Here is an 18,903-nt window from a genome sequence, read left to right on the forward strand (position 1 = left end):
TCAGGATTGAAAGACATGTTCGACTTGTTTGACCAGTTTGTGATTATTTCCAGGTCTGCGAAGGGTGAAGAGGCTGCTGCCTGCCGATCTGAGGGTTCAGATTTGGAGCAGCAGAGAGTGGAGTCATCAGCAAAGAGATAGAGAGGATTTTCCAGAGAGTTGGAGAGATCATTGATAAAGATTAGAAAAAGCACAGGGCCCAGAACACTGCCTTGGGAAACCCCAGCCTGAACGGGAAGGGGAGATGAGAGAAATCCATTCAGGGCCACATGTTGATTGCGACCAGAGAGGAAGTCGGCAAGCCATGTTTGGAGGTTTCTATGGATATTGTAGGATGAGAGTTTGGTGAGCAGGGCGGGATGCCAAACCGTATCGGGCAGGTGCGACTGAATACAGAAAAGATGAATTATATAAATTGTGAATTACATCGGTGAATTATATAAAATATTGTAGATCTGAGAACAAACGATGTGTATTAAATAGATTTGCTTGCAGACTCACACACTCGCACTATCAGAACAACAAATTACAATACCTTCTCCTGTCCCATTGAATAAAACGACCTCATACCTACAGTGCTTTCAGAAAGTATTCACACCCCTTGACTTTTTAACATTTTATTATTTTACGGCATGAATTTAAAATAGATTAAATTGGGATTGTTTTCTCACTGATGTACACATAATACCCCATAATGTCAGTGGAATTTTGTTAATCGGAATTTTCACAGAATAATAAAAAATGAAATGCAGAAATATCGAATTTACATAAGTATTCGACCCCCCGAGTCAATACTTAATTGAAGCGTGTTTGGCAGCGATTACAGCTTCAAGTCTTCTTGGTTATGTCTGTATCAGCTTTGCTCATCTGGATTTGGTGAGTTTCTCCCATACTTCCTTGCAGATTTGTTCAAGCACTGTCAATTTGGATCGGGAGCGTCGGTGAACAGCAATCTTCAAGTCTTTCCACAGATTCTCAATGGGACTCAAGTCTGGACTTTGGCTGGGCCACTCAAAAACTTTCAGGTTCTTGTTCGTAAGCCATTGCAGTGTTGATTTCGCTGTATGCTTGGGGTCATTGTCTTGGTGGAACGTAAATATTCCCCGCAGTCTCAGTTATTTTGCACTCTGAAGCAGTTTCTCCTCAAGGATTTGCCAGTATTTGGCTCCATTCATTATTCCCTCTATCAATACAAGTCTCCCCATCCCTGCCACTGAAAAGCATCCCCATAGCATGATGCTGCCACCACCATGCTTCACAGTAGGGATGGTGTTACATGGGTGATGAGCTGTGCTCGGTTTCCACCAGACGTAACACGTTGCATTCAGGCCAAAGAGATAAAATTTCATCTCATCAGACCACAGAATCTTTTGCCTCGTGCTCTGAGAGTTTTTCATGTGCCTTTTTGCAAACTCCAGGCATGCTGTCATCTGCCTTTTTCTCAAGAATGGCTTTGTCTGGCCACTCTCCCATGAAGCTGAGATATGTGAAGTACTGCAGAGATTGTTGTCGTTCCGGCATGTTCTGCCATCGCAGCCAAGGAATGCTGTAGTTCGGTCAGAGTGGTCATTGGGTTCTTGGTCACCTCCTTAAGCAAGGTTCGTCTTTCCCTGTTGCTCAGTATGGTCATAAGGCCAGCTCGAGGAAGAATCTGTGTAGTTCCATATTCTTTTCATTTCCTAATGATGGAGCTCACTTTTCTCTTGGGAAGTTTCAACACTCTAGAAATTGTTTTATACCCTTCCCCAGATCTACAGTCGTGGCCCAAAAAATTGGCACCCTTGCATTTTTTTCAAATAGCTCACAATTTTCTCGAAAGAAATAAGTTGAAATTGACAAAAGTATTTGGTTGACACAAATCTTTATTTCACTGTTAATATTACAGAACATTTGTTTTTAATTCAGAACTTAATATATCCTTTTAAATCAGAAAATAAAAATAAAATGGCATTGACAAAATTATTCACACCCTCATCTTAAGGCCGAAAAAAAAATATTGCTGATCTCTGGTCAGACCAAAGTTCCAGAATTGATGTGGCGATGTGGTTTTTTTTTCTTGGTTTTTTTTGAAAAGCATGGATTGCACATATAAAGGTGTTGTTTTTTGTGTCCTCATGCCTTGCGGTCATTCTCATCTGCCGTGGCGCCGTCCAGAGTAAAATTAAAGACAGCCAATTGGACTGGTAGGCCTTTTTGTAAATAATGAACACAAGATTAAGTTATTTTAAAATGTATTTATTCTGAAAATCATTAAGTTCTTCAAGCATATTATAGACTGTCATTTCGTTCTCGAGATCGCCTCGCCGTACCGTCAAACATTCCAATGCGTCGATCACGTCAACACTGCGCATGCGCAAGTGGTCTAACAGGCCGATTGTCTCACACGATCTCTTCTCCAAGTCCATCAGATTATCACAGACACCTACATCTTCATGACAAACGAGATAGGATCCAGGCCTAACTAACGAGACCACCTGCAGCTCTCCAAGCCTTCTGGTTGCTTCACACGAACCCGACAAAGAACGTCTTTGTTTCAATAAATGACAATATCCAGCCGATTGGATTCATGACGGCACGGTACCCAAAACTACTCATATCTTTGGAAAAGCTGGTTGGATTTGGACAAGCTAAACGAAATTTTGTAGGGGAGAACTGTGCGCGAACGTCGATACCAATGGCGCTACCAACGATACCAAAGATACCATATTTCCCGAGATAGCGAGCCGGCCCGGCAACAACAGGCGCGCGCTGTTGTGGGTACCATTGGAAAAAAAAAAAATGTTGACGCGCAGGGTCAAAATCGATGCGCGCGCTGGCCAGAGACCGGAAATATATTTTTCTCGGCCTAATATTTGGTAGCACAGAATTTGGACAAAATAACTGCAGTCAAGTGCTTCCTGTCGCCATGAATGAGCTTCCTCCACCTCTCTACTGGCAGTTTGTCCCACACTTCTTGTGCAACCTCCTCCAGTTCTCCCAGATTTGAAGGGTGCCTTCTCCCAATTGCTGTTTTCAGATCTCCCCAGAGGTGTTCAATGGGATTTAGATCTGGACTCATTGCTGCCACGTCAGAACAGTCCAACATTTTGTCTTTAACAATTCCTGGGTGCTTTTTGACGTGTGTTTGGGGTCATTGTCCTGCTGCAAGACCCTTGACCTTCGACGGAGATGCAGCTTTCTGACACTGGGTTCAACATTGTGCTCCAAAATGCCTTGGTAATCTCCTGATTTCATGATGCCATGCACACATTCAAGGTACCCAGTGCCAGAGGCAGCACAGCAACCACGAAACATCACTGAACCTCCTCCATGTTTGACTCTAGGGAAAGTGTTATTTTCTTTGAAGGCTTCATTTTGATTTCTGTAAACATTGATATGATGTGTTTTACCAAAAAGCTCTAATTTGGTCTCATCTTTCCACAGGACATTCTCCCAGAAGGATTTTGGCTTGTTCAGGTGTGTTTTGGCAAACTCCAGCCGGGCTTTCTTTTGTCTCTCTCTCAGCAGGGGGTCCTCCTGGGTCTCCTACCATAGAACCCACTTTCATTGAGTTGGTGACAGATGGTGTGAGTTGAAACTGTCGTACCTTGTGTCTGAAGGCCAGCTTGAATCTGTTTGGCTGTTGATCGACGTGCTTTCTCCACCATTCGAACAATCCTTCGCTGAAATCTTCGATCAAGTTTCTCTTGCGGCCACGTCCAGGGAGGTTGGCTACGGTGCCATGGGCCTTAAACTTCCTGATGACATTGCGTACGGTGGACATAGGAACATCAAGGTCTCTGGAGATGGACTTGTAGCCTTGGGATTGTCCATGCTTGGCTACAATCGTGTGTCTGACCTCCTCAGACGATTTTCTTGTTATCTTTCTTTTCTCCATGCTCATTGTGGTATACACAGTGACACAAAACAGCAGAATGACTCCTTTTCTCTTTTCAAACTAGTTGAATGGGTGATTTTTATATTGCAGGTATCTGTAACTCACCATAGGTGAGTTCAATTCCAAAGTAAAAGAGAATCAACTGCTTGAAATATAATTATGTCTAACAACTTATAAAAGGTGCCAATAATATTGTCCTGGCCATTTTAGGATTTCTGTGTGGAATAAGCTAAGATTTACTAATTTATTCAGCTTTTTTTTTTTGTTGAACTGCAAATCAAAGAAATACATATGTGGATACCAAGAGATTTTTTATTTCATCAATGTTCTGGAAGAAATGGTGCATTATTTGAAAAAAGTGGAAGGGTGCCAATATTTATAGCCACGACTGTATGTCTCCTCACAATTCTATCTTCAAGTTCAACAGAAAGTTCCTTGTACTTCTTGGTAGAGTTTCTGCTGTGGGACCTTATATAGAAAGGTGTGTTTCTTTATACATCATGTCCAATCAATTGAAATGGCTACAGGTGGACTCCAATCAAGTTGTAGAGACATCTCAAGGATGATCAAAGTAAATTGAATGCACCTGAGCTCAATTTGGAGTGTCATAGCAAAGGGGTTGAATACTTGTTGACGCAAGACATTTCTGTATTAAATTTTTTAGTTATTTTGTAAAAAATCCCCCCCCCCCCCAAAAAAAGAATTCCACTTTGACATTATGGGGTATTATTAGGTCAGATCAGTGACAAAATGTCGATTTAATCCTTTTTTTTTTCAATTTCTGATTTTATTTTATTTTATTTTTATTTTTATTTTATTTTATTTTTTATACTGTAATTCACCAAATGTCCGTCCGTCTGTCTGTCTGTCCGTCCGTTCGAAGGTATCGCAAAAACGGCTGAACCGATCACAACGATATTTTGGGTGGGTAATCCTGGGATCTCCTGGAGTAAAATAGGCTATATTGTTTTTCCAATTTCAGCATTGGCGTCCAGCATTTTCAGGTTTGGACTCCCGCATAACGTTATTTTCCTGGGTGCCGTACAAACGGCTGCACCGATCGTTGCACGGCTGTACCGATCGGACTCGGTGACCTCGGACAAAGAACTTTTATAAGGACATGGGTTGAATCCCTGCTTGAGAGATTGCCAACCCCCTCCCTGCTATCACGGTCGTCTCTCCAACTCACAATCCCACGAGATATGCGGAAAGGACGACTCAAAACCAATTATCTTCTTTATGATTCGTATATAACACCAGCATGGTGTTGGCTTCGCCGTTAGGGTGCCGGTTTGGGATCCTAGGATCCTGGGTTCGAATCCCAGTCGATCGCTGAATTAACACCAGCGGGGTTGACTCAGCCTGTCATCCTTCCGAGGTCGGCAAATTGAGTACCAGCTTGCTGGGATGAATGATCACAGTGTGTACCCCGATTTAGAATAGGTACACCGTATCCCTGTGCATCGTAGGAGGTGACTAAGGGTTGGCGTCAGGAAGGGCATCCGGCCATAAAAACATTGCCTCAAACAGGGAACCATGATTGTCATGGGGCCCGCAAGGGTAACCCCCGCTCTAGCGGGGAAAATGGCCTTAAAACGATCATTCATTCATTTCATTCATGATTCGTATATAAACATCATCAAAAGTAAATATTGACCTCGGCCAAAGTTCAAACGACGTGAGTTTAATCTCTACATGAGAGAATTCCACATAGCTATCTGGGCAGTGTATAAGCCAACAGACCGCTGTCTCTATCGATCTTGCCAAGGCCGTAACTCCTATCGGCTCAAAATCCTTTTAATTGTTGACTTGGTAGTTTTTACAATGAAGGAAGCATTGACAATGTTGTTAAAAGTTTAATTTGTGATTAATTTGTGATTGGAGATATGTTGTTTGGAATGAAAAAAGAGATATCGGCTTCAAGTAAATGACGACATGCCGTGATGGTTTCTACTTTCTAAACGTGAACTTCGGGGATCGCCATATGCAGATTCACCACTGTTCCACGATCGATGTTTCTGTACGTGAACGTACCCATTTGTTTGTGAATGGGTACGTTTTTCATGGAAGTCCTTCACGAACTTGCTGTCCATGTCTGACGTGCGACTGAGGGTGCTACAGGAATGTGGAATTTATTGGTTTCATGCTTTGGCATTCGCCATATCTGCATTGCCTGTTTGCTTCTGGCCTCCCACCCATGGGTATCTCACTCATATGTTGTATAATCAATTTCGATTTCAGGCTGTAATGCAACAAAATGTGAAAAAGTCCAGAGGGATGCGAATACTTTCTGAACGCACTGTATGTATGTGTGTATAACTGTATATGATATTAAAGCGCGGCGTTACGCGCGCTGCTTGTGAGCAAGGAGGAAGCGGACAAGCGGTAACATATGAACGTCTTTATTGTAAGACTACACTGTAACACTGAACTCTTCCGGGCTGGTCGCCCGGTGTATATCCTGAGGCCACGCCTACCCCTCGGGCGTGGCCACCGCCCACTTGGTGCGTGGAATGATGTCACCACGCCAGTGGGCTTTTGGGTCCGCCACACGCGCCCCCCCCAGAATTCCCGCGCACCTGGAGGGCCAGTTTGCGGGGCAGACGAATGACCCGGCCGAAGCGCCCCCTGGCGATCGGCGGCGTCTGGGGTGCAGGGGTAACAGGTGGGATGCCCCTGGCTGCCCCTGGGATGGGTGCAGGACCGGGGGGCGCCGTGGCGGCGGGGCTGGGCGGTGCCGGGGGTCCGCCCGCAGGAGGGCGGCCCCGACGTGGGGGTCGGGCCACTGGCGGTGGATGGTCCACATCGAGGTGGGCCGGCTTGAGGCGGTCTACCGAAACGCGGTCAGGAGTACCGCCGATGTCCAGGGTGAAGTGCTTCGCCCCGGTCTCCAGCACGCGGAAAGGCCCGTCGTACGGGGGCCGCAGTGGTGTCCGATGGGCATCGTGGCGGACAAAGACGTACTCCGCCGTGCGAAGCTCCGGGGCGACGTGCGTCGGTGGGTGCCCGTGGCATGCCGTTGGCACCGGGGCGAACCTCTGGGCGGTCTCTTGTAGAGCGGAGCGCTGCTGTGCCGCGGACCATGGTGCCGTGGAGTCGGGGAGGAACTCGCCCGGCACCCGCAGCGGTTGCCCGAAGACCAACTCCGCCGCGGATGCGCACAGGTCCTCCTTGGGCGCCGTCCGGAGGCCCAGCAGGACCCAGGGGAGCCTGTCGACCCAGCCGCCGTCGCGGAGGGTGGCCCGGAGCGTGGCCTTCAATGAGCGGTGAAATCGCTCACACAGGCCGTTAGCCTGGGGGTGGTAGGCCGTGGTTCGGTGCAGCCGGACCCCGAGCCCCTGCGCAACCGCCCACCAGAGCTCCGAGGTGAACTGGGGGCCGCGGTCGGATGAGATGTCTGAGGGGGCGCCGAACCGGGCGACCCAGGTGGCGATGAAAGCCTGCGCGACATCGGCCGCCATTGTCGATGCCAAGGGCATGGCCTCCGGCCACCGGGTGGTGCGGTCCACCATGGTGAGGACGTGGGTGAAACCCCGCGAGGGGGGCAGAGGTCCCACCAGGTCCACGTGGACGTGGTCAAACCGGCGTTCCGGCACCGTGAACGGGGCCAACGGGGCCTGGGTGTGCCGGTGCACCTTGGCGCGCTGGCACGCGAGGCATGTCCTGGCCCAGCCGCGGACGGCCTTCCGGAGGCCATGCCAGACGAACTTGTCGGCGATCAGCCTTTGGGAGGCCCTCGCGCCCGGGTGGGACAGGCCGTGGATGGCGTCAAACACCTGGCGCTGCCAGCCCGCGGGCACAATGGGGCGAGGACGCCCGAGGGAGACGTCGCACAAGAGGGCCGCGCCCGCGCCGTCGAACGGCACCTCGGTGATGCGGAGGCCCGTGACGGCGGTCCGCAAGGCCTGGACGTCGGGGTCAGCAGCCTGGTCCGCTGCCATCCGGGCATAGTCGATGCCGAGGTGGACTGCGTGGGCGACGGCCCGGGAAAGGCAATCCGCCACCGGGTTGTCCTTCCCCGTGACGTGCTGGATGTCCGTCGTGTACTCGGACACGGCCGAGAGGTGACGCTGCTGCCGGGCCGACCACGGCTCGGTGACCTTGCCCATCGCGAAGATCAGCGGCTTGTGGTCGACGAAGGCAGTGAACGCCTGGCCCTCGAGCAGATGGCGGAAGTGCCTGACCGCCAAGTGAAGTCCGAGCAACTCGCGGTCGAAGGTACTGTAACGGCGTTCGGGCGGGCGAAGCTGCCGGCTAAAGAACGCCAGCGGTTGCCAAGCTCCACGCACCCATTGCTCGTGCACCGCGCCCACCGCGTAGTCCGAGGCATCGGTGGTGAGGGCGATCGGTGCATCGGGCGCCGGGTGCGCGAGCATGGTGGCGTTAGCCAAGGCGAGCTTCGCGCCCGTGAACGCCGTGTCCATCTGCTCGGTCCAGGTAACGTCGCCTTTGCCCGGCTTACCTCGGAGAGCTTCGTGCAGGGGGCGCAGGAGCTGGGCGATACGGGGCAGGAACCGATGGTAAAAGTTCACCATGCCCAGGAACTCCTGCAGCCCTCTGATCGTGCGGGGGCGCGGAAACCCCTTCACCGCCTCCACCTTGGCCGGCAGGGGGACGGCTCCGTGCCTGGTGACACGGTGCCCCAGAAAATCGATTGTGGCGGCGCCGAACCGGCACTTTGCGGGGTTCACAATCAGGCCATGCTGGCCCAGGCGTTCGAAGAGCGTGCGGAGGTGGCGTAGGTGCTCTTCGCGGGACGCGCTGGCGACGAGGATATCGTCCAGGTAGACGTAGACAAAATCCAAGTCGCGCAGGACGCTGTCCATCAGTCGCTGGAACGCCTGAGCCGCATTCTTCAGACCGAAGGGCATGCGCAGGAACTCGGAGAGTCCGAATGGCGTGATGACCGCCGTCTTCGGGACGTCCTCCGGCCTGACGGGGACCTGATGGTAGCCGCGTATGAGGTCCACCTTCGAGAAGAAGGACCTGCCCGCCAAACGGGCGGAAAAGTCCTGAATGTGGGGGACGGGGTAGCGGTCGGGAGTCGTGGCGTCATTGAGACGGCGATAGTCCCCGCACGGTCGCCATCCCCCGCCGGGCTTCGGCACGATGTGCAGCGGCGACGCCCAAGCGCTCTCTGAGCGCCGAACGATGCCGAGTCGCTCCAGGGTAGCGAACGCCGCTTTTGCCACCGCCAGCTTCGTCGGCTCGAGGCGGCGTGCCCGGGCGTAGACCGGTGGCCCGACGGTGGGGATGTGATGGGCCACCCCGTGCTTGACGGCCCCCGCCGAGAAGGTGGGCCGCGTGAGGGCCGGGAAGCCGGCGAGGAGGCGGGTGAATGCGTCCGCTGCCGGAAGCGTACAGACCAACGTGGCCGGAACCGAATCGTTCGGCAAGCCGCTTGGCAAGCCGCTCGTTGAGCTGGGCAACGCACATGCGAGCGAGCTGAACGTCTCGGCCTGGACAAGCCGTCTGCACTTGACGTCGACCAGGAGCCCATTAGCGCACAGGAAGTCCACGCCAAGCAGTGCCATGGGCACGTCGGCGGTGACGAACGTCCATCGGAAAACCTGCCCTCCAAACCGCAGAGAGAGGCAGCGTTTTCCGTACGTACGGATGGGCGTCCCGTTCGCGGCAAGCAGCGCGGGGCCCCCACCCGCGGCGTGCTTGTCTGACGTGCCGGCGGGAATGACACTCACCTGTGCTCCCGTGTCGCACAGGTAATGGCGCCCGGAGAAGGTGTCCGTTATGAACAGCAGGCTGCTCGAACGGCCGGCGCTCATCGCCACAATTGAGCGCCGGCCCGGGCGTTTCCCGACCCGTTGAAGCAGCACGGCGGATGACACCGCCGAGCTTCGTGGCCGAACTTGGCGTGGAACCAGCACCAGGTGGTGGAGCTGGAGGAGCGCGGCTGGCTCCGCCAGGCCGGTGGAGTCGACGGGTTTCCCCGCGGTGGCGGTTTTCGCCGCGGCGGTGGGCGGGGCGTGGCGGCGTTCACGAGGTGCGTATCAGCATGCTGCTGAAACTCAGCGTGCTGTAGAAGATGATGCTGTGGAACAGCAGCGTCGAAGGCCGTGACGGCCACGCCAACGCTCGCCCGCGTGTCCGAAGCGGCGAAGTACTTGTCCGCCTCGGCCGCCAATGCTCGGGGTTCCGTTAGCCCGGTCCCGGCCAACGCGAGGCGAACCTGCACTGGAAGTTGGCGACGGAAAAGCGCCCGGAATAGCGAACCGGGGGCTTCGTCGCCCAACAGTGACAGCATATGGTCCATTCGGACCGACGGGCATGTCTCACCGAGCTCGGGGAGATCCAGGAGGCGGTCGGCCCGTGCGTCGTCCGTGAGGCTGAACGTGGCTAGGAGTAGCCGCTTGAGTGCCTCGTACTTGTGGCCGTCCGGTGGGTGGCGAAGGACGGACACAACTCGAGCGGCCGTGCCGGGCCCGAGGGAGGCGACGACGTGGCAGTAGCGCGTGTCATCGCCGGTGAGGTGCCGAAGCTGAAATTGGGCTTCGGCCTGGGCGAACCAGACTTCGGCCTGAGCCTCCCAAAATTCCGGAAGTTTGATGAAGGCGGCCATGGCGATGGCGTTGCGTGTGGAAGGATCGCTCCGGCAGATCCAACGTCGAGGGTCACCAGTAAAGCGCGGCGTTACGCGCGCTGCTTGTGAGCAAGGAGGAAGCGGACAAGCGGTAACATATGAACGTCTTTATTGTAAGACTACACTGTAACACTGAACTCTTCCGGGCTGGTCGCCCGGTGTATATCCTGAGGCCACGCCTACCCCTCGGGCGTGGCCACCGCCCACTTGGTGCGTGGAATGATGTCACCACGCCAGTGGGCTTTTGTGTCCGCCACAATATTATGTATATATACATATAATTGTTCAGATTATTTAGGCATACGATTAATTATCATAGTGACATGTATAATCTTTACATAAAGCTCAATAGATAAAGCTTCTGTGATGTGTGTATATTGCCTCCAAATCATTCAATTGTTTTTGGTGTAAGAATAATCTAAAAGTATATTGTTTTCATTTCATTTTTGTCACATGCTAATTTCCATTTGAATTTGCACAAAGTGGTGAGAATCCCTCGCCATGGTCAAATTACTTCCTGCTAATTGAACAGTGATTGTGGTTGCCCTCGAGAATTTTCCAATTGCACATTAAATGGGAATATGTTGGTTCGAACCTCGATAATGAAAATTGCTCGAAGGCAATAGCTTTCCTCCTGTCCTTGATTAGCTCGATTATATGGGTTGACATGTTTGGAAACAATCTATTTGGGTCATCTGTTTGCCGATGGAATTGTGGGTCATCGTAGGACTTTTATAGGATGACTTTTATATCACGATAATACATATTATGAAGTTGTTTGTACTATTTATTTAAGATGATGATTTGTTAATAGCAGATACCATTGGGTGTGCAAGAGGAAACACATCTACATAGAGAGAATTGGGGTCTTGACCCCACCCTAAACCCCCTACCCCAGATATGCTACCCAGGCAGAAACCATACTCGGGGTACCCTTGGGCAACATGAAAAAAATTATTCAGTAGTTTTTTTTTTAGTTCAAAAACATATTTATATTGTATTACATACACCACACGACCTGAGGGCAAAAGTATATATGCACTTCAAGCCAACTTGCTTGTTATAGGTGCCCTCAGGTTATCTTTTACAAGTTAGTGCTGTCTTTATACCTTGGGAGGCGAGATGTACATACTTACGTACCGTATTCGTATTACCACATGGATTTTCGACATTTGATATGATATTCGATTATCAGAACAATGCTTAAACAAATTATGTCACCATCTGTGTTTAAATTGGAGATTTTCTGAAATATTAACGATCCCCCAACAACCCGACCCACCATTCACCATTCTCCCCTCCTCCCCCACACATTCCCTGCCGCTCACTCCCAGAGGGAACTTCCTCGGTTGGAATTTCACTGCGCTTTTCACTACATCTCGCGGCTGGGTCTGCTCGCTCCTTCAGTTGACCAAGATGTCTGGAAAGCGACCTTCAAGTGACAAGACAAATGCAGTGGGAGTGCAAAGAGAGCCCATAAAACAACAACACTAGATGTAAAACTGGATGTGTTAAGTAGCTTTGATGCTGTTGAAAAATCTTAGTGACTTCACAAAATTACTGGGTCTTGCGGCCTCTAAAGTGGGTACAATAAAGGACAATAAAAAAAAAAAGCAAAAGCCAGTGCACAAGCAGTAACACCTGTAAGTGTGAAAAAGTTATCGCAACATAGAAGTAGCGTGATAGAAAACATGGAGCGCATGCTGAATGTTTGGATTGAAGACCAATCTCAGTGTAATGTGCCGTTAATCACCATGGTGATTCAAGAAAAAGAAGCACTATGGACCGCACAACATCAAGACTGGGTGAAGCGGCTCGGACTTATCCTGACGAGCTTAACAAAATTATTGTAGGTGGCGGCTACACACCACAGCAAGTATACAACATGGATGAAACTGGTCTTTTCCGGAAGTGGATGCCAGTCAGAACATTCATAGCCAAAGACGAGAAGTCAGCACCAGGATTTAAAGCCTCCAAAGACCACCTCACACTTCTCCTGGGAGGAAATGTTGTAGGTGATCACAATCTGAGGCCCGTGCTGGCATATCATGGTGAGAACCTACAGGTTATGAAGGGGTATGCCAAGCCTTGACTCCATGTGATCTGGTGATCCAACAACAAGGCCTGGATGTCCAGAAGTATTTTATGGAATGGTTTACACGTTAATTTTCCTATGCTGTGGAACGGTTCAGTGCTAGGCATAACGTCGGCAACAGGGCACTGCTCTTCCTTGCCAGTGCTACCAGCCACACAATTAACCAAAATGAAGGTCGAATGACGTGACTGTCGAGAGAGAAGCCTCAAAGTACCTGCCACCGTGGACCTTCCACTGCTAGCCCTCGGAGTGATGGTGATCACAGTGCGTCAGGAGATGTGACAGACTAGCTGTGGTGAACACCGTCGCCATGGAGACCCCACGGGTCACCACCAATCAGCTCTCACCTTACAGAAGGAATTTGTAGAACACAACTCTTCCATAAAGCGAAGGATTGCTACACATTGATTCCTCCTATTGTCCCGCATGTTATTTGTGTTTCAGCTCCTCCATGAGCCTTACATTGTTCGACCCTATAGTTATAGCTCCACCATAAATCACAAGTAAGATTGTGCTCAGTCATGAAGCCACGTGATTTCAGTAAACACACATTTCCTGTCTGGCACACACACACAAAACCGACTCATCTATATCCAGGACGAGACTAAAGCAACATGGCGGTTGATTCAAAACATGCCACATCCTACTCATTTCCTAGGCAAAATATTAAATTGTTTCCAATTCAAATTGATTCCATGAATGATTGTGGGATGTAGCATTGTTGAATTTAGTGGAAGAAAAAGAACAAAAAAGGAGAATTGCAACTTGTTGCTGTTTTCTTGATGTATGTTGCTTTATATAGTGTGTTCATGTTTGAGCTTTCATGGGTCACTACTACAGTGGTCTTGGAGAGAGAAAGAGCGAATGTCAAGTTTACTTTATCTTACTATAATTATCTAAGGTTCATACGAGAACTTGTACGTCAATAGGTTTTACTCTCTATGGATTTAACCCGAGATTTGTGTACCGTACAGAAGGGGTATACCCAGTGGTACACTTATCTAGGGTTAAAGGACATCAGTAGAAAAGGAACAACTCAACACAGTATACTGGATTGATATACTTGGAGTACTTGTCCCCATGTTAGCCAATGATGCTGGATCGAATCTGGCTAACTGTCGGTAGAGCTGGTAAATTGTCTAGCTAGAGCCGGTCCTTGGGTCAGAAGCATTTCCTGTGTCAGTCTCGCTGTAGGACATGAAAATCAAAAATGTAGTCTGCAGAGTTCTTCTCGAGGTTTGATCTGTGGAGTTATCTCCAATGTTTCTCTGCAAATTGGTATCATTGTCATATGTGGGCTGTATTGCCCTGGATTCTATGTCCCGTGGGGTTTCGGCCTAGCTATAAACAGTCATCCTGGTGTTTCGCATGCAGCGCGATTCATCAATGTGTGTGCGCCATCCCTCGGATAGACCTTAAACAGGGTGTCCCATATTACACCATTAGTTGGTGGAAGTTTAACATCCCACAGTGTCCTTCGTGAAGAGGCGACGAGTTATCGCCAGCAACCTGAACAAATTACAAATTTCTCTTCCACCCTGCACTGCATCCATGGCACAGTTGAGTCCCCTGAAAATGATGCTACCAACAGCCATGTGCGGTGTGCTGTCATATGAAAGAAGAAGACAATCATTTGGATCTATATATATATACAGTCACGTGAAAAAGTAAGTACACCCCATGTAAAGTTTAGACTTTTTCAACATATTTCAACATACAGCTATTTGATCTTCATTTCAACAACATTGATAGATAAAGGTGATATAATATAACAAATATCATGAAACATTTACATTTTGTAGTCCATTGTATAATTTAAATAAACATAAATGCAAATTTCGCATGTGGAAAAAGTAAGTACACCCTTGGCTCTAATAGGTGGTATTGCCCCCTTTGGCAGAAACAACCTCAACTAGGCGTTTCTTATAATTGTCTAACAGTCTCTGACATCGACTGGGAGAAATTTTTGCCCACTCCTCCATGCAGAATTATTTCAGCTGTGCGATGTTTGAGGGGTTTCTTGCATGCACAGCTCGTTTCAAACCCCCCCACAACATCTCGATGGGACTTAGATCTGGGCTTTGACTTGGCCATTCCAGAACCCTCCATTTCTTTCTTTTCAGCCATTCCTTGGTGGATTTATTGGTATGTTTAGGGTCATTGTCATGTTGCAAGGTCCACCTTCGGTTGAGCTTCAACTTTACGACAGATGCCTTCATATTATCCTCAAGCACCCTCTGGTACAATGAAGAATTCATGTTGGATTCTATGATGGTGAGCTGCCCAGGCCATGATGCAGCAAAGCTGCCCCAAACCACAATATTTCCACCACCATGCTTTACAGTTGGTATCAGGTTCTTGTGGTCAAATGCTGTCTTTGGTTTTCGCCAAACATGTCTTCTGGTACTGTGGCCAAATAGCTCTACCTTTGACTCATCTGTCCAGAGCACATTGTTCATGAAGTGCTGGTCTTTGCCTAGGTGTTCATTGGCAAACTTTAGTCTTGCTCTGATATTCTTTCTGGACAGCAAAGGTTTCCTCCTGGCACACCTCCCATGTAGATCAAATTTGTGCAGCCTCTTTCTAATGGTAGACTCGTGAACTTTGACATCAACAGTGGCAAGAGCTACCTGTCGGTCCCGTGATGACATTCTGAGGTTCTTAGAGACTTCTTTCAGCATCTTGCGGTCTGCTCTTGGGCTGAACTTGCTGGGGCGGCCTGGCCTGAACAAGTTGGCAGTTGTTTGGAATCTTCTCCACTTGTAGATGATCTTGCGGACAGTCGAATGATTGATTTCAAATTGTTTGGAGATCTTTTTAAATCCCTTCCCAGACTGGTAGGCATCCATAACCTTCTTTCTGAAGGCCTCAGAGAGCTCTTTTAATCAGGGCATGGTGACGCCGCACACTTCAACAACAAAGAGCAAACCAAACTAAATGTCTGAGGTTTAAATAAGACAGGTTCCTCCAAGATCCTCTCTAACGATGTTCTAATCATTTGCACCTCAGCTGGTGCACCTGATTCTAATGTTAGGTATTGAAGGAGTGATAAATGTAGGGGTGTACTTACTTTTTCCACATGCGAAATTTGTATTTATGTTTTTTTAAATTATACAATGGACTACAAAATGTAAATGTTTCATGATATTTGTTATATTATATCACCTTTATTGTACACCGCTCCTTTCCTATGCCATCTCCAGGCATTGCAAATCGTCATTGCCGGGCACCAAAGGGGGCTCGGCAGTGACGCACGCTGAAAGAGAGTACTCAGTTTTCACTCTGGTTTCTTTCTTTCTTGTTTGTTTTCTTTCTTGTTTTCTTTCTTTCTTGTTTGTCCGGGCGATATCTCAGCCATCCTTTGAGCTAGGAAGCTGAAATTTCGGCACAATAGTGAGCAAGTCTTTTTTCAAAAACGGTATTTTTTTTTTTGATTAATCAATAAATTGAGGAGTTATTTAATTATTAGCGATTAATTAAGTACTTAGTTAATTAATCAAATTTCCTTTCTCTTCTGACCATTAACTCAGGCACCTTTTGAGTTAGGAAGCTGACATTTGGACATGCCAATGACCAGGTGATTTGGCTGCAAAGGATATTTTTGATTTATTAATTAATCAATTAATTGATTAATGACCAAAAAAATTTTTTTTTTAAAGTTACAGATTCTGATGAAATAGTGGTAGTTTATGTGTTCTCTGACCAAATTGATTAATAATTTAATTTTTTTATGATTATTATTTATTTATTTTCATTATTAATCATTTATTTATTTTCGTTCTCATTTGGCGAATATCTCAGGCACCTTTTGAGCTGGGAAGCTAATATTTGGACATGAGTGACCAAGTGATGTGGCTATCAAGGATATTTTTGATTTATTGATTAATCATTTAATCGATTAATTATTTATTGATTAATCGATTAATTATTTATTGAGTAATCAATTAATTATTTAATTTTTTATTAATGACTTATTTAATTAAATTTCTGAAAGATACATCTTCGGATGAAGCACTAGTGGTTTAGTTATGCTATTAGCCAATTGATTATGAAAATATTTTGTGATAATCTTTTATTGATTTTAATTATACAATTAATCAATCAATTAGTGTACACCTCTCCCTCCCAATGCAGCCTCAATGAGCTGCACTGCGGTATTGCCGGGCGCCGGAGGCGCCCCGGCAATGCCGCTCTGTAGGATATTTAATTATTTGGCATGGGGGCGGTGTACTTTGAATGTATGTGTACTTGTCTATCAATATTGTTGAAATGAAGATCAAATAGCTGTATGTTGAAATATGTTGAAAAAGTCAAAACTTTACATGGGGTGTACTTACTTTTTCACGTGACTGTATATATATATATATATATATATATATATATATATATATATATATATATATATAACTGTAAGAAATAGTAGAAACTCCAAAGTACGAGCAGGGCGTCTCATTTGTATTGAATAAATAATCGTTAGATTAAATAAGACGCGGACGTAGCTTCAGGACGTCGATCTTTAATTGTAAATTCGACCATATCATTTGTACTGTAAATTAAAGATCGACGTCCTGAAGCTACGTCCGCGTCTTATTTAATCTAACGATTATATATATATATGTATTATCTGCCAGCCTGTCTGTCCGTTCAGAGAGTTTCCCCCATTCAGGGAGGGGCATCACAATCAAGTCTCACCATTTATCCGCATAGCTGTGAGGCGCCATAGGCCTCTGGTGTCCATTTGAAGACTGAATCAGCGTGTCTTCTATCATTAAATAAGTAGTTACCTTTTGAAGAAATAAAGGTACATTTTTTTATTACAACTCATTACACCCTCATTTTGTCCACCTCCCTGCCTTCCCCATTCCACTTGCAACACCCTATATGGTTAATGCCTTTGTACTGTAAGTACCCCAGTACAACAAAAAGGTTGATTGACACTTCTTTTCTGGCTCCACTGATAGCCTATTTATCAGAACTAACGTCAGTTATAAAGATATAACTTATTAACCTGTGGAGCCCAACTCCCTGACTAATCCCCCATTCATGTAATCACTCAAATACCAACAGCACTCACAATAAGAGACCTATTCAAAATAAAACCTCCCACCATAATTTTGAGTGACACCCACCCTAGAAATGTTCCAGAAAGCTTGATAGAACAGAATGATCAAACAAACCTTTTATATGGTGTGGGTTGTGTGAAACCCTATTGATATAGCCTACAGGGCCCTTACAGGAATTGGCTCCTGGACTAAATGGCTACACGGACCTTGCTGAGAGATGAAAAATAATGTCGATATGTTGCATTATTTTATTTTTTTCTGATTTTTCTGGCTTTTTCATATAAGCCTGTACTCAATTACTCGTATTTGTGTTTTTGTTTCAGATCGAATAACCTCAATCAGTGATTTAAAAAAGATGTCACAGGATGTTCTGTAATTGAATAACCAGCCAGACTTTGTTATAATGATGTGTGTGCCAGCCAAGTTCCTTTCATGGCAATACTCCAATGTTCCCAGAAGCTAAAAAAAAATTGCAGAAACAAATTGCACTGTCTTACAACTATCTGTGATTGAGATGAAAACATCATGTCCAAAAAAACAAAGCTCAACGGACGTAGAGAAGAAACCGGACCCCGAGCAGGGACTGGGCATTGCCTCCATATTTGGCTCCTGTTGGGAGCGGGTATTTACCTGTGCCTCAAATTACACAAGAAACAAATGATAACTATGCGGTACAAGTTGTTTGGGTTCATTTCCCATATCCCTTTCTGGTTGAAAAACACCTCAGCAACGTCTCTCCTGGAGAAGCCATTAGATTCCCTTCCATCAAAAGTTCCCATGAGATTCTCATCAGATTTCTGAAAGATCCCATGATAAATCATCAGAGATTATTGTCTGTTTTTGTAAGAGAGTAGAGTGGGTGAGAGAAAAACCAACGGAGTGGATTTTCAGTTCAATGGATCAGCGCTGCAGGTGTGCGTGCAGCAGCTAACTAGTTCACGTTTGGTAAAGTAGGTAGACTGTGTAATTACTAGTAAAAGACTCGTAAAAATAATGGGTTGGAACAGTTTATTCGACGGTGCAGCCACGTGAGCGTGTCAAAGTCTGAAGCCTGGGCCTAGTGTCAGATGTGCTTATATCTTCTTTATTTATGAGATATCCTACAGACGTAAATGAACAATCGTTTAATCCTGCGCACGTTGCACATCACGTGCAGCGAATTTCACCTCCCTGCACCTTGTATTTATTGTTATTTAAAAAACACTTCTGTACACCGACCTTGAGGCTCAATTTGCAAGCTCGGTCTAAGTCATGTCAACAAGGGACTGGA

At 47.2% G+C, this 18,903-nt stretch overlaps 1 protein-coding gene across 4 annotated transcripts in view; it reads left to right on the top strand.

Annotated features, from left to right (window-relative positions):
• LOC137423843 (heparan sulfate glucosamine 3-O-sulfotransferase 1) overlaps nt 1-18,903 on the top strand; it is a 197,696-nt gene that overhangs the window by 155,011 nt on the left and 23,782 nt on the right. The gene's annotated exons all lie outside the window — the stretch shown is intronic.

This window comes from Myxine glutinosa, chromosome 3, assembly GCF_964187855.1.
Source record: "Myxine glutinosa chromosome 3, kmMyxGlut1.1, whole genome shotgun sequence".
Classification (NCBI taxonomy): Eukaryota; Metazoa; Chordata; class Myxini; order Myxiniformes; family Myxinidae; genus Myxine; species Myxine glutinosa.